Raw genomic sequence first — 19,896 nt, forward strand, 5'->3', positions numbered from 1 at the left:
GTTATGTTACTACATGTACGATAGTATATTAGGGCATGGGGGACCTGACAGGTTCACTTTAAGTGATGTCCAATGCCTCTATCTCTATGCACCTCTCTAGAGGCTGTAAAGCATAAGAAAACAGTAAGTAAGTTGGTTCATCATAAAGGGAAGAGTTAAGCTTAATCAAGATTTATTAAATATTAGTAATAAGTAAGTGTATGTAACTGAAATAGATCAATCTATAATAATTATTATAAATTTGAAGCATACAGAATCACAATAGAAGAAGTAAACAGTCTAAGAATAGGAAAAAATCAATGTTATGATTACCATATATACTTGAGTATAAGCCGAGATTTTCAGCTCATTTTTTTGGGCCGAAAGTCCCCCTCTCGGCTTATACTTGAGTCATACCCAGGGGGCGGCAGGGGAGGTGGAGCAGGGGCTGTCTAATTATACTCACCTGCTCCTGGCACGGTCCCTGCAGGTCCCTGGCTCCCCGGTGCCCCAGCTTCTTCCTGTACTGAGCGGTCACATGGTACCGCTCATTACAGTAATGAATATGCTGCTCCACCTCCCATAGGGGTGGAGCCACATATTCATTACTGTAATGAGCGGTAACGGTGACTGCTCAGTACAGGAAGAAGCTGCTGTGCTGTGGAACCAGGGACTGCACAGCGCCAGGAGCAGGTGAGTATAATGGGGAGGGGGAGCACTGTGCGATATTCACCTGCTCCCCATTTAGGCGCCGCTCCGTCTTTGGTGTCTTCTGCAGTGACGCTCAGGTCCGAGGGCGCGGTGACGTGGTTAGTGTGCGCCCTCTGCCTGAACGTCAGTGCAGAAGACGCTGAAGATGGAGCGGCGCCGGAATGAGGAGCAGGTGAATATTGAAAGTGCTGAGGGCCTGAGCGACGGAGAGGTGAGTATGTGATTTTTTTTATTACAGCAAATGGGGCAAGTGTCTGTATGGAGCATCTTATGGGGCCATAATCAACGTTTGTGCAGCACTATATGGTGCAAATATCTTTATGGAGCATCTTATGGGGCTATAACATTTTTGCAGCACTATATGGGGCAAGTGTCTGTATGGAGCATCTTATGGGGCCATAATCAATGTTTGTGCAGCACTATATGGGGCAAATATCTTTATGGAGCATCTTATGGGGCCATAATTAACGTTTGTGCCGCTTTTTATGGGGCAAATGTGTCTATGGAGCATCTTATGGGGCCATTATTAACCTTTATGCAGGATTATATGGGGCATATTTTAATATGGAGCCTATTATGGGGCCATCATAAGCTTTATGGAGCATTATATTGGGCTCCTGATTCAATATGGATATTCAAAAACACTTAACTTACTGATGTCTCAATTAATTTTACTTTTATTGGTATCTATTTTTACTTTTGACATTTACCGGTAGCTGCTGCATTTCCCACCCTAGGCTTATACTCGAGTCTTTAAGTTTTCCCAGTTTTTTGTGGCAAAATTAGGGGGGTCAGCTTATACTCGAGTATATACGGTAATTTGGTTTCCTTCTCCAAAGTTTTAGAGATTATTTTGCTTTTTATTAAACACTTTTCTCATGGTTGAGATAATTTGATGCAAACTATTAATGAATGTTATTTGTACTTATTCTCACACATTTAACTTTCTGTCTGTTAACAAAAAATACTCTTAGTATGGATCGAAATAATATATTTTATATGCCTCTATTAAGTAATCCCTTGTCATATCTTATGTGATCATTTTCTTTATCATTTTCACTATACCTGCAAAGTAATAATCTCTGTCTTATTCAAAGCAATGTAGAAAGAACTCTGGGCTCCTTAGAGATGTAATTTCTCGGCATGTAAAAGATTATATGTTCTCACTGCTTTGCATTGATGTTTTATGTGTTGGTTTTATGTTTAAGGTTGATATGCATGATTCCATTTAATATACACGTAAATCTATAGCCAATAGAATATTCCTTTAGTTGCAAACAAATTAGTATTTATTAGTCTTTACTATTTTACTTTCTTTTAGAATGAATGTTTTATTTACAAGAAAAGGCAAATAGATTCACAGTTATGAGAAAAACGTATGCATGAAAACCAAAAAAGAGGATGATCCCCAGTCCTCCACAAAGTCAAATTAATGATGAAAAATACCAACTTCATCCAAAGTAGAAAAATGGAAATTCTTCTTTATTAACACATCACAGAATACAAGGTGAAAGCAACAGATAGGTTTTTTTCAACCTGTCTGACTTAAAATAGACTTTTGTTGCTGTCTCCACATATTCTCTACTGTACTAATAAACAAGAATTTCCATTTTTCTATATTGGATGCTGTTGCCGCTTTTCATCATTTATTTTAATATTACATTTATTCTATCTATAGGAGCTACATGCTCTTGAATGTAAAGGTTACAAAAATAACAGTGAACTGCTTGTTTGGGTGGATTATGAAATCTATCTATTCTACACTGTACTGTGTGAACAAAAGTGTTAGGACAACTGTGCTTTAGGCCTCTTTCACACGTCAGTGTCTCCAGTACATGTAGTGACAGTTTTCTCACATACCGAAGACACTGACACCCGTAGACCCATTCAAATTAATGGGTCCATGCACGTCTCTGTGTTTTCATGGACCGTGTGTCCGTGTGCAAAACACGGAGACATGTTCGTTTTTCTCCCGCAGCATGTACTGCAATACGTCCTGCACAAGTGCACACGGAGAACAGTGTGCACTCTCCTCCGTGTGCACTCTCCTCCGTGTGCATGTACCGCCCGCAGGAGAGACAGCGCTACACTAAGCGCTGTCCCCCCCGCATGTGGTGCTGAAGGCAGAATTCATCTCTTCTCCCCCAGCGTTCGTTGGAGAGAAAAATAAAGTTTGCATGTGCCCCCCGCCTCCCCCCCCCAGTGCGCCGCTCGGCCCCTTGCCGAAGAAATACTCACCTAGCTCCCGCGATGTCTCCTCTGTCCTCTCCGCGCTGGCAGCTTCTCCTGTGTGAGTGGTCATATGGGACCGCTCATTACAGTCAGAGAATATTCACTGACTGCAATGAGTGGTCCCACGTGACCACTCACACAGGAGAATCTGCCAGCGCGGAGAAGACAGAGGAGACATTGCGGGAGCTAGGTGAGTATATGGACTGATGTCCTCACTGTCTCTGAGCCGGATTCCTCAGATGTTGCAGTAAATCCTTGTGAAAGATTTAGTCCTGTATATAGTGTATTAAAGACTGTTTAAACTAATGCTACCACCCCACCTCCATTGATGATCAGATCATTAGAACCACAAGGACACCCAGAAGTCAATTACGATACTTCAACTACTTCAATACTGAGAGAAAGAAGAAAACAATCATATACCTTTGGTAGTGCCCAACAGCCCACAGCTTGATGTACTGAAAAAAACGTCTAGAATTAGTTTTTATTACTATTAGTAGTATTTTAGTAGTATTTATTATGTCATGTCTCTGCTAATTGTGCACATGTATATGTGTTTCTTCAGATGTTTTGTTATACCATGCCTGATAAAGAGATCGAAGCAGTCTCAAAAGCTTATTTTGTTACATCTCTAATTTTACTTTTGCTAAAAGGTATAATATCTACAAAATCATAATTTTTTCTCTTGCTGAAAGCAATCAATCCGTCAGTCAGTCAATCAAGCACAAACTTATAATAAATAATAATAATAATCTTTATTTTTATATAGCGCTAACATATTCCGCAGCGCTTTACAATTTTGCACACATTATCATCGCTGTCCCTGATGGGGCTCACAATCTAAATCCCCTATCAGTATGTCTTTTGAATGTGGGAGGAAACCAGAGTACCCGGAGGAAACCCACGCAAACACGGAGAGAACATACAAACTCTTTGCAGATGTTGTCCTGAGTGGGATTAGAACCCAGGACTCCAGCGCTGCAAGGCTGCTGTGCTAACCACTGCGCCACCGTGCTGCAAACTTCTAAGCATATGCTTGTCTTTTTTTTAACTCAAAATTTTTTTTATTAAGAATCACATTGCAATTTACATATTAGATTCTTATTTTCAATACATCATTTTTCCCCAAAGCAACCCCCCCATTCCCAACTTATCCCGCCCCCACCCAGTAAGACAGCCCACCTCTTTTAATAGCTTGGCCATCAAAACTATAGGATGAATATCTTCCCATTTAGGACTGCAGGCCTCATATTGTGTTCTCACCAATTCAAGTCCTTGACTCGCACGTCCTCTATAGCAATCCTATCCCATAGCAAGCAACGAAGACCACAATTTATCAAAGGTTTCTATTTTCCCTCTTTTCTTATAAAACCCCTTTTCCAATATCAGGCCCTGTTTCACATATTGGAGATATTCTCTTCTTGAAGGCGGTTCCTCTTTAACCCCTTCACCCCGAAGCCTGTTTTCACCTAAGTGACAGGGCCAATTTTTACAATTCTGACCACTGTCACTTTATGAGGTCATAACTCTGAAACGCTTCAACGGATCCTGGTGATTCTGACACTGTTTTCTCGTGACATATTGTACTTCATGATAGTTGTAAAACTTCTTCGATATGACTTGCATTTATTTGTGAAAAAAACAAAAATTTGTCGAAAATTATGAAAATTTAGCAATTTTCAAACTTTTAGTTTTTATACCCTTAAATTAGAGAGTTATATCACATAATATAGTTAATCAACAACATTTCCCACATGTCTGCTTTACATCAGCACAATTTTGGAAACATAATTTTTTTTTGTTAGGAAGTTATAAGGGTTAAAAGTTGACCAGCGATTTCTCATTTTTGCAACAAAATTTGCAAAACCATTTTTTTTACGGACCACCTCACACTTGAAGTGACTTTGAGGGGTCTATATGATAGAAAATGCCCAAAAGTGACACCATTCTAAAAACTGCACCCCTCAAGGTACTCAAAAACACATTCAAAAAGTTTATTAACCCCTCAGGTGCTTCACAGGAATTTTTGGAATGTTTAAAAAAAATTGAACATTTAACTTTTTTTTCACACAATTTTTACTTCAGATCCAATTTGTTTTATTTTACCAAGGGTAGCAGGAGAAATTGGACAACAAAAGTCGTTGTACAATTTGTCCTGAGTACGCCGATACCCCACATGTTGGGGTAAACCATTGATTGGGCACATGGCAGAGCTCGGACGGGAAGGAGCGCCATTTGACTTTTCAATGCAAGATTTGCTGGAATTGAGATCGGAACCCATGGCTCGATTGGAGAGCCCCTGACGTGCCTAAACAGTGGAAACCCCCACAAGTGACACCATTTTGGAAAGTAGACCCTCTAAGGAACTAATCTAGATGTGTGGTGAGCACTTTGAACCTCCAAGTGCTTCACAGAAGTTTATAATGTAGAGCCATAAAAAAAATTTCATATTAATTTTCACAAAAAATGATCTTTTTGCCCCAATTTTTTTATTTTCCCAAGGGTAACAGGATAAATTGGACCCCAAAAGTTGTTGTGCAATTTGTTCTGAGTACGTTGATACTTCATATATGGGGATAAACTACTGTTTGAGCACATGGCAGAGCTCAGAAGGGAAGGAGCGCCGTTTGACTTTTCAATGCAAAATTGGCTGGAATTGAGATCGGAACCCACGTCACGTTTGGAGAGCCCCTGACATGCCTAAACAGTGGAAACCCCCCACAATGGACCCCATTTTGGAAAGAAGACCCCCTAAGGAACTTATCTAGATGTGTGGTGAGCACTTTTAACCCCCAATTGTTTCACTAAAGTTTAGAATGTAGCGCTGTGAAAATTAAAAAAATAATTTTTTCTTTCCACAAAATGATGTTTTAGCCCGCAATTTTTTTTTTCCCAAGGGTAACAGGAGAAATTGGACCACAAAAGTTATTGTCCAATTTGTCCTGAGTACGCTGATATCCCATACATGGGGGGGAACCACTGTTTGGGTGCACGGCAGAGCTCGGAAGGGAAGGAGTGCCTTTTGAAATGCAGACTTAGATGGATTGGTCTGCAGGTGTCATGTTGCATTTGCAGAGCCCCTGATGTACCTAAACAGTAGAAACCTCCCACAAGTGACCCCATATTGGAAAATAGACCCCCCAAGGACCTTATCTAGATGTGTTGTGAGAACTTTGAACCAACAAGTGTTTCACTACAGTTTATAACGCAGAGCTGTGAAAATAAAAAAAAAATTTTTCCACGAAAAGTATATTTTAGCCCCCACGTTTTTATTTTCCCAAAGGTAACAGGAGAAATTGGACCACAAAAGTTGTTATCCAATTTGTCCTGAGTACGCTGATACCCCATATATGGGGAGGAACCACTGTTTGGGCGCACGGCAGAGCTCGGAAGGGAAGGAGTGCCGTTTGAAATGCAGACTTAGATGGATTGGTCTGCAGGTGTCATGTTGCATTTGCAGAGCCCCTGATGTACCTACACAGTAGAAACCCCCCAAAAGTGACCCCATATTGGAAACTAGACCCCCCTAGGAACTTATCTAGATGTGTTGTGAGAACTTTGAACCAACAAGTGTTTCACTGCAGTTTATAACGCAGAGCCGTGAAAATAAAAAATATATTTTTTTCCACGAAAATGATATTTTAGCCCCCACGTTTTTATTTTCCCAAGGGAAACAGGACAAATTGGACCCCAAAAGTTGTTGTCCAACTTGTCCTGAGAACGCTGATACCCCATATGTTGGGGGGGGACCACTGTTTGGGTGCACAGGAGAATTTGGAAGGGAAGGAGCACTGTTTTAGTTTTTCAAAGCAGAATTGGCTGGAATTGAGATCGGACGCCATGTCGCGTTTGGAGAGCCCCTGATGTGCCTAAACAGTGGAAACCCCCAATTATAACTGAAACCCTAACCCCAGGCCTAACCCTATCCCTAACCCCAACCTTAACCCCAGCCCTAACCCTAGCCCTAACCCCAACCCTAACCCTAGCCCTAACTCTAGCCCTAACCCTAGCCCTAACCCTAACCCTAATGGGAAAATGGAAATACATAAATTTTTTAAAATTTTATTATTTTTCCCTAACTAAGGGGGTGATGAAGGGGGGTTTGATTTACTTTTATAGCTTTTTTTGGCGGATTTTTATGGTTGGCAGCCATCACACACTAAAAGACGCTTTTTATTACAAAAAATAGTTTTTGCATCACCACATTTTGAGAGATATAATTTATCCACATTTTGGCCCACAGAGTCATGTGAGATCTTGTTTTTTGCGGGACGAGTTGATGTTTTTATTGGTACCATTTTTGGGCACATGACATTTTTTGATCGCTTTTTATTCCGATTTTTGGGAGGCGGAATGAACAAAAACTAGCAATTCCTGAAATTCTTTTAGGGTGGGCGTTTATACCGTTCCACGTGTGGTAAAATTGATAAAGCAGCTTTATTCTTCAGGTCAGTACGATTACAGCGATACCTCATTTATGTAATTTTTTTATGTTTTGGCGCTTTTACACAATAAAAACTATTTTATATAAAAAAATAATTGTTTTTGCATCGCTTTATTCTGAGAGCTATAACTTTTTTATTTTTCTGTTGATGATGCTGTGTGGCAGCTTTTTTTTTGCGGGACAAGATGATGTTTTCAATGGTACCATGGTTATTTATATCTGTCTTTTTGATCGCGTGTTATTCCACTTTTTGTTCGCCTGTATGATAATAAAGCGTTGTTTTTTGCCTTGTTTTTTATTTTATTTTTTTGCGGTGTTCACTGAAAGGGTTATCTAGTGGGATAGTTTTATAGAGCGGGTCGTTACGGACGTGGCGATACCAAATATGTGTACTTTTATTGTTTTTTTTTTTAATTTACAAAAATAAATGGATTTACTGGGAAATGTTTTTTTTTTCTTTATTTGGGGATTTTTTTATTTTATTTTTTATACATTGTATTTTTTTTTTTTTACTTTTTACCATTGTCCCAGGGTGGGACATAATAATAATAATAATAATAATTTTTATTTATATAGCGCCAACATATTCCGCAGCGCTTTACAACTTATAGAGGGGACTTGTACAGACAATAGACATTACAGCATAACAGAAATCACAGTTCAAAATAGATACCACGCAAGCTTACAACCTATGAGGAAAAGGGGAGACACGAGAGGTGGATGGTAACAATTGCTTTAGTTATTGGGACCAGCCATAGTGTAAGGCACGGGTGTTCATGTAATGCTGCATGAACCAGTTAACAGCCTAAGTATGTAGCAGTACAGACACAGAGGCTATTATCTGTATAAAGTGTATGAGAACATGATGCAAGGAACCTGATTATGTGTTTTTTTTTCTATTTTTAATAGGCCACACAGGGATAGTTAGGTTAATGCGTTGAGGCGGTAGGCCAGTCTGAACAAATGCGTTTTTAGGGCACGCTTAAAACTATGGGGATTGGGGATTAATCGTATTAACTTAGGTAGTGCATTCCAAAGAATCGGTGCAGCACGTGTAAAGTCTTGGAGACGGGAATGGGAGGTTCTGATTATTGAGGATGCTAACCTGAGGTCATTAGCGGAGCGGAGGGCACGGGTAGGGTGGTAGACTGAGACCAGAGAGGAGATGTAGGGTGGTGCTGAGCCATGGAGTGCTTTGTGGATGAGGGTAGTAGTTTTGTACTGGATTCTGGAGTGGATGGGTAGCCAGTGTAATGACTGGCACAAGGTAGAGGCATCGGTGTAACGGTTGGTGAGGAATATGATCCTGGCAGCAGCATTCAGGACAGATTGGAGCGGGGAGAGTTTGGTAAGAGGGAGGCCGATTAGTAGAGAGTTACAATAGTCCAGACGGGAATGAATAAGAGAAACAGTAAGAGTTTTTGCAGAGTCGAAAGTAAGAAAAGGGCGAATTCTAGAAATGTTTTTGAGATGCAGATAAGAAGAGCGAGCCAGTGATCGGATGTGGGGGGTGAATGAAAGCTCGGAATCAAGGATGACTCCAAGGCAGCGGGCATGTTGCTTGGGAGTAATGGTGGAACCGCACACGGAGATGGCAATGTCAGGCAAAGGTAGGTTAGTAGAGGGAGAGAACATGAGGAGTTCAGTTTTTGACAGGTTCAGTTTCAGATAGAGGGAGGACATGATGTTAGAGACAGCGGTAAGACAATCACTGGTGTTTTCTAAGAAGGTCGGAGTGAAAGCAGGAGAAGAAGTGTATAATTGGGTGTCATCAGCATAGAGATGGTACTGGAACCCAAATCTACTGATTGTTTGTCCAATAGGGGCAGTATACAAAGAGAAGAGGAGGGGGCCTAGGACTGATCCTTGAGGAACCCCAACAGTAAGGGGAAGGTGAGAGGAGGAGGAACCAGCAAAACATACAGTGAAGGATCGGTCAGAGAGATAGGAGGAGAACCAAGAGAGAACGGTGTCCTTGATGCCGATGGAGCGGAGCATAGTGAGGAGGAGCTGATGATCCACAGTGTCGAATGCTGCGGAGAGATCCAAGAGAATTAGCATGGAGTAGTGACCATTAGATTTAGCTGTTAGTAGGTCATTAGAGACTTTAGTGAGGGCAGTTTCGGTAGAGTGTAAAGAGCGGAAGCCAGATTGAAGAGGGTCGAGAAGAGAGTTATCTGAGAGATAGCGGGTAAGACGGGAGTGGACCAGGCGTTCCAGGAGTTTAGAGATGAAGGGAAGATTAGAGACAGGTCTATAATTAGCGGCACAGTTTTGGTCGAGGGAGGGTTTTTTAAGTAATGGATGTATGATGGCATGCTTAAATGAGGAGGGAAAAATACCGGAAGTGAGGGAAAGGTTGAATATTTTTGTTATGTGAGAGGTGACAGCCGGGGAAAGGGACTGGAGGAGATGTGACGGAATGGGGTCACTGGTGCAAGTGGTCGGGCGAGAAGATGCAAGGAGCCTGCTTACTTCTTCTTCAGTAACTGGTTCAAAGTCAGAGAGTGAACTAGATGCAGTGGGGGAGGGAGGACAGTGCCTGGTATGAAGAGATTGGGAGATGATTTCCTGTCGAATGTGGTCAATTTTTTCTTTGAAGTAATTGGCCAGATCGTCAGCGCGGAGATCTGTGGTTGGGGCCTGTTCTCTTGGGTTGAGTAGGGACTGGAAAGTGTCGAAGAGACGTTTAGGGTTATTGGACAGTGAGGTGATGAGGGTGTTGAAATAGGTTTGTTTGGAGAGGTGAAGGGCAGAGTTGTATGTTTTTAGCATGAACTTATAATGGATGAAATCTTCGGGTAGATTAGATTTTCTCCACAGACGTTCGGCGCACCTGGAGCATCGCTGCAGGAAGCGTGTTTGCAGCGTGTGCCACGGTTGTCGCCATCTGTGTCGAGTTGCTCTATGTATAGGAGGAGCAGCTTCCTCCAGGGCACTTTGCAGGGTTTCATTGTAATGGTTCAGAGCAGAATCAGGACATGAGATGGAGGAGATTGGGGCCAATGAGGACTGCAAGTTCTTCATAAGTTTCTGGGTGTTAATGGCCTGTATGTTTCTATAAGTGTGGAAAGTGGGGGTGACCTGAGCGGGATGGCGGTTCTTGATAGAGAATGAAAGAAGGTTGTGGTCAGAGAGTGGGAGAGGGGTGTTTGTGAAATCATCCACTGAGCAAAGTCGGGAGAAGACCAAGTCAAGGGAGTTTCCATCTTCATGCGTTGGAGAGTTAGTATGCTGCGAGAGGCCATCACTGTTTTAGATCAGATCGTTGATCTGACAGTGTGCATAGCACTCTGTCAGATCAACGATCTGACAGGCAACTTACAGAGGCTTGCTGGCGCCTGCTATTAGGAACTCTCAGCAGGCGCCGGCAAGCCAGGTCAGTAAATGACCTGGAAGGAGACAGCGGCATCAGAGGGTTTAAATGCCTGAGATCGGTGCTAGCGTCGATCGTGGGCATTGCTGCGGGGTGTCAGCTGTCATATACAGCTGACACCCGCACCCGATCACCGCGGCGCTCAGCGCGAGACCGCGGTGATCGATCCGCCGTACTAGTACTGCGGCTGGCACAAATGCAGTGCCGGCAACGCAGTACTAGTACGGCGCATGTCGCGAAGGGGTTAATCCAATTTCATGCTATTACCTTTCGGGCCATATACAGCCATCTGGCAATAGCTATCTTCAGGTTGTTATCCACTCCAATCTCGTCCAAGTATCTCAGCAAGCACACCACCGGGTCCCTTGGCACCATGCATCTGTGCGCTCCTTCCACCCGACTCAAAACCACCATCCAAAAGCAGCCAGTCTCGGACACATCCACATCATATGAAATATATCAGCTTTTGTAGACTTACACCTCGGGCATTCAGAATCATCATGCAAACCTGCCTCCGGAGATTTGTAAACTCTATGTATCACATAGAGTTGAGACAGCCTATACGGTTCGCTTAGTGACAGCTGTGGGACCCACTCCAGCACCGACTCCCAAGTTTCATTTTCCATTGGGCCCAAATCCCTCTCCCACCTAGCTCTCGCCATTATCGGAAACCCCAGAAGGTAAGTATGCAGCAAATCTTTATAAAGAGTAGAAATAACCCCCCCTAGTGATCCCTTCACCACACACATACTCCAACACTATATCTCTTTGAATTCTGATGCCTCCGTCCCTATTCTGAGCTTCAAATGTGTGTCTCATCCGCAAATATTGATAGTCCCCCGCAGGCCCGAGACCAAATTCTACCTGCAATTGGGAAAAGGATTTCAACACCCTCTGCTCAATTATCTGATACACGTAGTGAATTCCCTTGGCCTGCCATTCTGGTAATACCCCCAGTGCTACAAACTCCGGTAAATTATTATTATGCCATAACGGGGAGAATCTGGTCAGACCTGTAATCCCACGTATATGTCTCAGTCTACCCCACAACTTACATATCAATAATATTGTTGGATACAATTTCCCCAAGGCCCCCAGGGATCCATCCTCCAGACACTGTACTACCGGTATTCTTTTTGTCACTTCTCCCATCAATTGCTGTACCGCACTAGACGACCCCTCATGCGCCCAGCCCTTTAAATGCTGACTCTGGGCTGCAAGAAAATATACTTCAGGGTTGGGCAGTGCCAAGCCCCCTCTTCCTTGGGTCGCTGAAGCATCTCCAGTCTGATACGTGAATGTTGTCTCCCCCATACCAAATTCCTGAACAGGGAGTTAATCTGCCTAAATTTCCCACACGGTATCCAAATTGGAGCATTGTGAAGAACTTTCGACATCAAAATCATTTTGATGAGATTCACACTGCCCACCACAGATAAATGCAACTTAATCCAAGCATCCACTTTTGCCTTAAGAACACCTAAGATCGGAGTCAGATTCTTATGTATATAATCCGTAACAGGCATAGAGATCCATATCCCCAGGTATTTAAATTGACTTACCATCTTCAGTCACCCATCCTCCAATGGTTTGCTCCCCTCCTCCCCTACGTCATCCACTTTGAACAAAATAGACTTACTCCAATTTATCGTCAGCCCCGACAATGAGCCAAATCTTTCAATAAGCCCAATGGCTCCCCCCAAGGAAGCAACCGGGTCAGCCAGAAACAGTAAAATATTGTCCGCGTACAGCGCCACCTTCTCTTCAATCATCCCATATTTAAACCCAGACACCTCGTCAGACTGTCGAAGTTTAGCAGCCAATGGTTCCACAGCCGGAGCAAACAAAAGAGGAGAGAGCGGACACACCTCATCCCTCTAGCTAATTGTATAGTCCTCGAAAGCTCCCCATTCACTCTGACTCTAGCCACTGGCTGAGAGTACAGCAGCAGAATCCAGGACACAAACTGGGAGCCAAACCCCATATACTGCAACACCTGCCAAAGATATCCCCATTCCACACTGTCGAATGCCTTATGGGCATCTAAGGAAGCAATAACTCTCTGGCCACAGTTGTCGGACCTAAGCTGCAGATTCATAAACAGCCTCTCTAGGTTGACTGCCATGGATCTATCAGGCATAAAGCCAGATTGGTCTGGGTGCACCAGGCTGGAGATGACACTCGTCAACCGAGTCATCAACACCTTGGCCAGAAGTTTGACATCCATAGTGAGCAGGCAGATTGGCCGGTATGACTCAGGGTGCCCCAAGTCTTTCCCTTCCTTAGGAATCACCGCTATTATGGCTTCTCTCATGAATGCTGGCAGATACCCTCTACTCTTAGCCTCATCTAGGACCATCTTTAATCTGGGAATTAGCACCTCCCCCATATTTTTGTAGATCTCAGCGGGAAATCCATCCACTCCAGGTGCCTTCCCATTAGCCATAGATTGTAATGCCCGACCCAGTTCCTCCTCAGTGATGGGACCCTCCAAGCTCTCTCTATCTGCATCACTCAACCTCGAGAGCCCCAGTCCCTCAAGAAACTCCACTGTGTCTCCTGCCGACTCATCTACCCAAGAGGAATATAGGTCCGCGTAAAAGTCCGCAAAGACCTCCAAAATCTCGGAATTTTCGGAGACAGTAGTCCCACTCCCGGAAATCAGAGAATGAACAAATGAAGTACTCCTCTGGGCAGAAGCCACCAGCGACAGCATGTGACTGACAGTCTCACCCTCCTGATAGTAAGCCAGCTTCAGAAATTCCCACTTCCTTTTGGCCTTTTCCAACAAAATTTTTTCCAGATGACTTTGGGCTGCCTTTAATCTGTTTCCAGCTCAGGAGTACCCACTGTAACCATCTCATCCTCCCCTACCCTCAGCCCATCAATCGCTACCTTCTCTGCCTCTCTCGTCTTCCATTTACATCTACTAATATCTCTAAACAACAGCCCTCTCAAGTACGCCTTTATGGCTTCCCATACAGTAAGAGCATCTACACTCCCATCATTCAGCGCAAAAAACTCCGCCAACTCCTGTTTTATCTTATCTAAGTCTATACTGTGCAGCCAGTTAGGCTTCTTTCACACTAGCGTCAGCAAGGGGCTGTCGCTATGCGTCGGCCCGACGTGCCGACGCTCGTTGTGAAAGTAATGCCCGAGAGGGCCCTAGGCTAATACCGCACATCCCCCACAATCATGTCCAACAGACGATTTCCTAGTGCAAGATCAATTCTGGATAGAGTATTATGTGCCGGTGAATAACATGAATACCCCTCTCCCCAACATGTCTAACTCTCCATAGGTCAGTCATACCTACTTCACGAATGTAAGTCCCAAATGCAGTAATATGTCCCACTGTCCTATTCTGGGAGTTTTTATTTTTATCCCAAAAATCATCACATATATTATTAAGATCACCAATGATTAGAAATGGTATCGGACCCCAGCGTTCCACCCGTTCCAACACCTCTCTAATTTTCTTACTTCAGTATGGGGGCGGAATATACATTGCTGCTATACACATCAACACTCCATGTATTTTACATTGCACCACCACATACTGACCATCCACATCCACCTGTACCCTCACTTCTTCATACTGCACTCCCGCGGGTACCAACACCGACACACCCCTAGAGTACGTACAGAAGGTAGAATGATATGCCCTCTGTATCCAGCACATATTTAATACATCCACCCTTTCCCACACCAAATGCATTTCCAGCAGACATATCATTGAGACTCTCTGCTCTCGAACATACTGCAGACTCGCCACTCGTTGGGTCTTATCCGCAAGGCCTCTCACATTCCAGCTCAATATTTTAATGCGGCCTCCTATCATGTGGCTCATCATCCTTCATAGTATCTTCATTCCCAAGTTTGAGCTGTCTAATCCCTCCCACCCCCCCTGCCAAACCCCAACTTGCCCCCCTAACCCACCCAATACTACACATTCTACCTCTTATTAAGAGTGGGGCTCCACCGCCCATTGCGAACACTCTCCCTTGCTTTGCCCACTCCACTTGCCTCCCGCTGCCATGACGAATAGAATTTCCCTCATGTTTGTTTAACAGAACATTCCAACTTATATAAACATGTAGAGAAACTACAAAACAAACTTGCAGTACACCGCATAACCCACCTCCCCATACTTATTAACCGTTACTGCCCCCTCCGGCCAACCACTCAATATGGCCCAACTCAGCCCTCAACAGTTGTTCAACCCTTCAGCCAGTGTACTATTAAAGGCAGATCCCTCCTCCAGCGACAGAGAAATAACTCCCATCTGGATCACCTCGAAATGTCAATCGCCTTTTTCCTTAAGTTTTTTAGCATTAGTATCACTCCACTGAGTAGCGTCCTCTGGTGTCAGGAAAAAGTGAGTTTTATCAAAAGCCACCACTCTCAACTTTGCAGGGAACAGCATAGAGTATTGCACTCCCAGTTCCCTCAATCGTCTCTTGACCCCAGTGAACTTCATCCTCTGTTTCTGAACTGCTGCAGAATAATCCAGGTAAATAGCAATCTTTTGGCCTCCAGCCATCAGATCCTCCATTTCTCTAGCCTTCCTGAGGATAATGTCTCTGTCCCTGTAGTTCAGTATTTTGGCAAGCATGGTACGGGGATTCACTCCAGGGGCAGGGGGCTGTGTCAGGACCCTATGAGCGTTCTCAACAGCAAAAACTTTTGTCAGCACTGTGCCCCCAATTTTCTCCAGCAGTCAGCTTTCAATCAACTCTGTGGGGTTTCTCCCCTCAGTTTTTTTCAGGCAGACCCACTATACATATATTATTTCTTCTGGATCTGTTTTCCAGATCCTCATTTTTGGCAGCGAGCTCTGATATTGCTTGGGCAAACTTTTTCTCCGCTTTTTGCAATTTTACTATATGATCTTCTGCCGTTCTCACCCTCCCTTCCACTACTCCCACACGTCTGTCCATCCTTTGCAAGGCTGAATTTATCTTTGCTGTTTCCCCTTTTACCTTCTGCATCTGAAGGGTCAGGGTATTTAGGCGACTGCTTGCATGAGGAGACCAACACAAACACATCCCTGAGGGTCGGCTCATCTTCCTGCATCAAATCGTCAGGTCCCCCTTTTGCCCCCTACCATGCTGCTTTTCTCCCTCCCCTTCTGTTCCTCATGCTTTGCAACCAGGACCGCATCCTCCTCCTCCATATCCTCTCCGGCTCAGGTTCCTTTGTCAGCCTCCTCCGCAGCATCCACTCTGGCATACTGCTGAAGCTTCGCTGCCACTTCCATATGCCTCTGGCATGCAGCGTTCTCCTTGTCCACGTGCTCCCTGGCTTTGGTGCCATCTTGGCTGGCTCCTGCATAGCCAGCTCCCGCATCCTTCTGCCGCTGTCTGGTCATTGCCTCCAATGCCGGGACCGCCGCTCAGGATATTTAGTCCTTTAGCAGCGGGAGCGCTCTTCTCTGCATCCGCTCACATGGCCAGCTAGGACATGCCCCGCATATGCTTGTCTTTAATGTCCTAGTATACTAAAGTATTAATTTTTATCTTCAGTGGAACTAAGAGGCTTGGATCAAACCCTGAAAAACAACCCCATAGCATTATTCCTCCTGTTCAAACTGTGCATTTAGTACAATGCAGTCCAACAGGTAACAATCTCATGGCATTTGCCAAATCCAGATTCACTCATCAGACTGTCAGCTAGACATTGCATTGTGCTTAGTGATGTACGGCTTGCATTCAGCTACTTAGCCATGGAAACCCATGGCATAAAGTACTTTATGCACATATTAATTGCTGATGTTGGTGTCGGAGGAGGTTTGAAACTCTGCAGTTAGTCAGTCAGGAGAAAATTGCTTACTTTTATGCACCATGCGCCTTAGGATTCAGTATTCCTGTTATGTGACCTTACGTGGTCTGCCAATTTGTGGATTACTTGCTGTAGTTCCTTCTACTTTTCAATAATAATACTGTTGATTGTGGACTATTTATGAGGGAAGAAGTCTATCATCTATGTTATTTTGTTCGTAAATCAGACATTACAATGATTTTAAGTGATTTATTTGGAGCTTCATGTCATATTTTTAGAAAGTATAACATACTTATCTGCCTCTATTTTCCTTTGTGGGGCTCTTTCAGTGGTGAGGTGATGGTAAATTTTCTGTGGAGCACGTTCATCCGATACACTGCTTATTACCCTGTTGGAAGAGAAGCATACTCTCTTACTGCTGGTTGGTATGTGTGCCATCCAGCTATGAATACAAACAATGTAATTAAACATACTAATTATGGTCATCCTGTCTGGCTATACATTTTGGTCAGGGGATTTAAGGTTAAGATTACCTTTGACAGCATATCTGGCACACACTACTTTATCTAAATCCCCATGTTACACTAGTGTAGTGCAAGTTAATGTATTGTATGCAGCTGTTGGATTGACCTGATGATTTTCTACTAGTGTTGAGCGATACCGTCCGATACTTGAAAGTATCGGTATCGGATAGTATCGGCCGATACCCGAAAAGTATCGGATATCGCCGATACCGATACCCGATACCAATACAAGTCAATGGGACACCAAGTATCGGAAGGTATCCTGTATGGTTCCCAGGGTCTGAAGGAGAGGAAACTCTCCTTCAGGCCCTGGGATCCATATTAATGTGTAAAATAAAGAATAAAAATAAAAAATATTGATATACTCACCTCTCCGACGCAGCCTGGACCTTACCGATGTAACCGGCATCTTCCGTTCCTAAGAATGAGCGCTTGAAAGACCTGAGATGACGTCGCGGCTTGTGATTGGTCGCGTGAGCGGTCACGTGACCGCTCACGCGACCAATCACAAGCCGCGACGTCATCTCAGGTCTTTCAAGCGCTCATTCTTAGGAACGGAAGATGCCGGTTACATCGGTAAGGTCCAGGCTGCGTCGGAGAGGTGAGTATATCAATATTTTTTATTTTTATTCTTTATTTTACACATTAATATCGATCCCGATACCGATTCCCGATATCACAAAAGTATCAGATCTCGGTATCGGATTTCCGATACCGCAAATATCGGCCGATACCCGATACTTGCGGTATCGGAATGCTCAACACTATTTTCTACTCAATTTTGTTTGACATTTTCTCTCTGCTTAGATGTGCTTCTCTGAGCTATCTGTTTACTCTTTTGTGTAATGTTTCTGCCAAACCCTTTAGACTTTATGCCATAACTACACTTCCATAATCCATTTATATCCATTGTTCTCATGTCTCAGGCTTTGACCCGACTTGCTGACAGTGACATCTTTTTGTTCAACTTGATTGACAGTCAAGCTGCAAATTTGTGGACACAACCCAGAAAGCCTGAAGGCTAGAACTTTGTACATTATTGAAAGAATGAAGTAGAGTGCCTTGTGAAAGTATTTGGCCCCCTGGAACTTTTCAACCTTTTCCCACATATCATGCTTCAAACATAAAGATACCAAATATTAATTTTTGGTGAGTAATCAACAACAAGTGGAACACAATTGTGAAGCTGAATGAAATTTATTGCTTATTTTAAATTTTTGTGGAAATTAATAAACTGAAAAGTGGGGCGTGCAATATTATTCGGCCCCTTTAACTTAATACTTTGTCGCGCCACCTTTTGCTGCGATTACAGCTGCAAGTTGCTTGGGGTATGTCTCTAACAGTTTTGTACATCGAGAGACTGAAATTCTTGCCCATTCTTCCTTGGCAAACAGCTCGAGCCCAGTGAGGTTTGATGGAGATCATTTGTGAAGAGCAGTTTTCAGCTCTTTCCACAGATTCTCGATTGGATGGAGGTCTTGATTTTGACTTGGCCATTCTAACACCTGGATATGTTTATTTGTGAACCATTCCATTGTAGATTTTGCTTTATGTTTGGGATCATTGTCTTGTTGTAAGACAAATCTCCATCCCAGTCTCAGGTCTTTTGCAGACTCCAACAGGTTTTCTACAAGAATGGTCCTGTATTTGGCTCAATCCATCCTCCCATCAATTTTAACCATCTCCCCTGCCCCTGATGAAGAAAAGCAGGCCCAAACCATGATGCTGCCACCACCATATTTGACAGTGGGGATGGTGTGTTCAGGGTGATGAGCTGTGTTGCCCTTAAGCCAAACCTATCGTTTGGCATTGTTGCCAAAAAGTTCAATTTTGGTTTCATCTGACCAGAGCACCTTCTTCTATATGTTTGGTGTGTCTCCCAGGTGGCTTGTTAAACAACACTTTTTATGGATATCGTTGAGAAATGGCTTTCTTCTTGCCACTCTTCCATAAAGGACAGATTTGTGCAGTGTACTTTGTTGTTGCTTAAATCCATGCAAAGGAGACATTCTGCCTGGTTGGGTAGATTCCAGAAGAAGTGGATAGGCTTGTGTCCAGATTGGCCAAAGGCACTCCTGTCTCTTTCTCTTGAGGAGGCTGCTTCAAAGTAAAATGAGGCTTGTACATGTTCCTGACATGGGTTTCAGGTTTGACAGACTGACCACAATGCAAACCCTTGCTTGCATAAACTGTGTTCAGAATGTAATTCCAATGGTTTGGGTGTCTGGTAGAATCCATTCTACTGACATACAGTTCCCCAACCCCTGTTTTATATTTGCCTTACAGTAGCTCCATTGGGATCTGGTGGCCAAAATGAACTGTGGAGCTCACAAAACTCCGGTATCACGGTACCTGCTGGCCCTCTGAAAATGTGAAGTGAGGGCCGCAAAATGACATGGCGGTGGACATGGTGGTGGTGGCGGGCAAAGCCCAAAATTCAAATGGATATGTTTTGGCTGGCATTGTGAAGCCCTGAGGAATATGTATTCCACTATCAAGCTAACGATTATGAATGAGGGATTGACCTCCTAAATGTGTAAGCGAGGGCCCACACAAATGTAAAACGAAAATCTAAAGCCAAAACGCTCTGTGTGAACATATGCTAAAGAGGAGGTATAATTTTTTTAATTATAATTTTTTTGTATTTTTATTTTGCTTTATATACAAGTAATTATGAAGGAAAAACTGTTTCTATGTATTTTTTTCCTGTAAAAAACAATTAATGTTTGGTATGGTAGGTCTTCTTATAAATCTATGAAACGGCTCAATAGTCAGACAACATTATTCCCAGAAACCATATTTGAGTCAGAAAGGTATGCAAGCATCTTCTCCATGCTGTTCCCATTCAG

The sequence above is a fragment of the Ranitomeya variabilis genome, chromosome 6, assembly GCF_051348905.1.
Source record: "Ranitomeya variabilis isolate aRanVar5 chromosome 6, aRanVar5.hap1, whole genome shotgun sequence".
NCBI lineage: Eukaryota > Metazoa > Chordata > Amphibia > Anura > Dendrobatidae > Ranitomeya > Ranitomeya variabilis.